Source organism: Hordeum vulgare, chromosome 4H (assembly GCF_904849725.1).
Source record: "Hordeum vulgare subsp. vulgare chromosome 4H, MorexV3_pseudomolecules_assembly, whole genome shotgun sequence".
Lineage (NCBI taxonomy): Eukaryota > Viridiplantae > Streptophyta > Magnoliopsida > Poales > Poaceae > Hordeum > Hordeum vulgare.
Genome location: NC_058521.1, coordinates 164,834,389 through 164,838,194, shown reverse-complemented (window position 1 = coordinate 164,838,194; position 3,806 = coordinate 164,834,389). Strand labels below are relative to the sequence as shown.

Sequence of the window (3,806 nt, the reverse complement as noted above, 5' to 3'; positions counted from 1 at the left end):
AGGAAACAACCAGCATCACAATTATAGTAATGTTATCTAGGGAAATGGTCATCTTGCTTGAGATCCCGCTTGGAAGAAGAACGAATCTATGAAGCAGGCGAACCGAAGTAGTTGAACGGATCCTCACATTTCAACACGCTTGCGGAACTCTATCGAGAAGAAGCAAACTGAAAACAAGAATCAACACATGATATTCACCACGACACATGAACGATATGATGCACAACACATATGATGTATGCCCAGTTTAATTATGCAAGCTACGGCATGACAATTCACAACAATCAAACACTACACATTAAGTGAAGCTCAGTATGCAACAAGTTGCATATTGACGAAACTCCACATTCAAATATTTAGTTCACAATCGTTTAGGTACACGAAAATTTTAAAATGTTATTATCATGGCAAGAGGTGAATCAGAAATAAACTACACTAGCGAGGAATTTTAAATGAGGTCGGAAACAACATATAGTATTTCCGAAATGACCCCATGTGATAAATCAAAATTGGTCCAGATCTGAACTAACATATTTTATATTTGTTAAACGTCGAAATAAAGTGGTTCACGTGAAACTACACATAATTCTTGTCGGTTTACATACATAGCTCATCTCCAACTGAGCTACGGTTAACAAGCTTCGAATTAAACCGTTTTAGCATAACATCACGCAAAACGAGGCAAACGGCAAGGTTAATAGCTTTAAATCTGCATGAGTGTTGAAAAATATTAATCTACACGAAATTTTACACGTTCCACATTTCGATTTAACGCACTGTTTAAAAGATGCATGCATTTTAAATGAGTGGCATATAATCCAAATATGCAAGATTAGCTGTAACAAAAGTGCAGAAAACATACTAATATGGTGGGAAACACAATATGTGTAACTAGGGATTTGAACCCTGGTCTACTGGGTGAGACAGAGCATGGCTAATCAGCTGAGCTAGGATTGGATTCCGGCAATGTGGGGCTTCAACCTCCCAAGGCATGACGCGGAGGTGAAGTCTCACCTCGAGCCAGATCAGGCCAGCGGGGGAGCTGGGAAGCCGGCCCGCTGGAAGGTTTGTGTTTCCCTTGAGCTCACGCGTTCGAGTGAGCGGGACACATGTGCGCCGGCTTCGCGTGGTACAGGATGCCACAGCAGCAGGAGTTGGCGGCTTCGACAGGCCAAGGCGGGGCTGAGTCGACGAGAGGAACGGTGGGAGGCAACAGATCTAGCCAAAAGTGACACTCCTACAGGGCTGGAGGCACCAACGGCGGGGCAACCCTTCCATGGCGGCTCATCTCCATGGCTCGGGCATCCCTCAGATCTCCTCTGCAGAGAAAAGAAGGGGAGAGGGATGAGATTAGCGAGGGGGGAGAAAGAGAGACCGCGGTTGAGGGAAATGACGAGACAAAGGCTCCGTCGTGACCTGGGGCTCGTGGTCTGGACGCGGACATCAGCGACACGACTGTAGTCTCATCACGGCGTCGGTCTCCTGGTTAGGAAGAGAGGAGAGGGAGCGCAACGGGGTGCTTCTTGCGGTCCGACGGATCTGCTCGCCGGCTGAGGAGGAGGTCGAGGCGTTCGGCGTGGGTGAGCAGAGGGACGGAGCACACGGGGCCTGCTGGTGCGGTCTTCGGTGACAGTGCAGCAGAGGACGCGCGGGCGAGGCCCCTCGGGTGCTCACGCACGAGCGCAGCGGGCTGGATGCTGCAGATCCGGGGATCGATGGAGAGGTGGTTGGCAGGTTGGGGAATTCGAGGGAGGATGCAGGTGGATTTGGTGGGGATCCCGTGAGAGAGTGGCTGGCGGCGCTAGGGTAGGATCCCTAGAATTTAGGTTTAGGCTAGGGATTCAACTATATAAAGGAAAATGGACTATCTCATGACCCTCCGATATTAATCGGACGGTCAGGAAAATAGGTTAGGAGAGTTCAATGAACAAATCGAAGATGTTTTGCGGTATTACGGGCTTGATCCGGACTCAATGGTCACAACCGTATGTTTCGGGTTCGGGAGACATTTTCGAACTAGGTTGCGAGTGTTCCGGTGCACGGTGTAGATGGGCTAGGTATAGAAGAGAGGGCAACTAGGCACCCCGACGACAGATTTTAAAATACCGAAACGTCCCACAATTAAATCGGCTGTACTGCCGCTATATACTTAACGTACGGGTATCAAACAAACTCTGCTTGCGACGAAATTTGGCAGGTAGTCTACCTACATTAAAATAAGACCGCACACCAAGTTTCAATCCTATCCGAAAATATTTTATACACACTTTTAAAAAACTATATTTTACCAATGTCGCGGGCGCGTGTGTGTGGTTGGTCTCAAAACGGTTAACAACAAAACGGAGAAAGCTGGCAACTACCAACGGACGGAAGTTTTAAAACTGACAGCAACGGAGTGCCGATGCAATGCAGATGATGTGCATGATGCGAAGATGAATGCAGCAAACAAATAAATCATAGGGCGGCAAGATAATGAAAGGGGAATCTTTTGGAGCGTCGGTCTCAGGCTATTACAGTTCGCGAGTACCTCCGCGGCACCTATATAGAGCCGGTGTTATGAGAATAACTATTCTGATCCTGGGATCAGAATAGTGCCACCTTATATGTACATATACACACACACTGTTTATTCTAACACCAACTAACTGGACCAGCGTCACGAACTCCATCGAACTGAAAAACTTAGAAATAAGAAAAAGCTTCCCACCCCAGGCCACGTTCAACCTGATCCACCCTCACCCCCACCCCCACTCACCACTTTCTCTCGCCCACCAACTTCCCGTTACCTCCCAGTGGTTCCATGCCTTGCCCCGTCCAGCAGGCGCGCACTGCCTCTCGCCTCACTTGCTGCCTCCCGGTGCTACCCCTCGCCTTGATGGCTGCCTCTAGGCGTCGCCCCGCCCTGCCCGAACCCAAGCCACGCCGCAGGCCCGCGCCACCGGTAGTCACGTCCACGATGCCTCCTCCCCATATGGCTTCCGCTACTCCCTTTCCCCATTCCACATCTCCGACATGCCCCGAGCCACGCTCGATGGCCGCTGTGCATCCCTTCCAGCATACCACATCACCGCCACGCCCACGCCTAGGACAGCCGGATCTGGGCTGCCCACATTGCCGCACCTCCTTCCCGTGATGGATTCCGGGGAAATCTACCCCGTATCAAGCACCTCTCGCGTAGGATCTGGCCATCGGGACACCTCCCTCTCCGCCTCCTGCCCCGATCTCCAACCGCTAACCTCATCTCCTCGCCCCAAAACACCGGCCACTAGATCGACGTTGGCAGCCCCCTACTCATCCCGATGTACACTTCCTGGGTGCCCCTTCCATGGCTAGAGGCACGCCGGCAGGGGCTCACATGCACCACAACACAAGGGCATGCGTTCATCCTCCGCTTTCGCATCCTCTACTCGCAACCATCGTGTGGGACGACGCAGGATCCATGCGGGCTGCAGTTCATGGGTGCAGTATGTGTGGTGCACTAGGTCTGGTGCTGTAGTTTGTTTGGTATGTTGTTCACTGGGGAGACAACACCAACGATGACTCCATTTGTTTTGTCAAAAACTGCATCTCATTGTAAAAATGTTGAGTGGTGGAGTTCATTGTAAGTTGCAGTCCATAGAGAGTTCGAATGGAGTCACTTTGAATGACATGTGATGTGGATCGGGGATATAATACAACCCGTCTCTGAACTCGTGTCAATTTTTTGTTGTGTTTTTTGTTGTGAAAATAGATGTTGTTGGTGCTTGATTGCTAATTATGCTATCTACATGATGTTATGACCAGAATTCACTGTTTTGTCCTTCTTC

At 50.0% G+C, this 3,806-nt stretch overlaps 1 long non-coding RNA gene across 1 annotated transcript; it reads right to left on the bottom strand.

Moving 5' to 3' along the window:
• Nucleotides 1-779: 779 nt before the first annotated feature.
• Nucleotides 780-1,929, bottom strand: LOC123448287. The gene is made up of 2 exons (XR_006631650.1): nucleotides 1,417-1,929; nucleotides 780-1,319 (listed from the first exon to the last, which is right to left on the bottom strand). It is a non-coding gene; the product is annotated as an uncharacterized LOC123448287 (long non-coding RNA).
• Nucleotides 1,930-3,806: the final 1,877 nt, after the last annotated feature.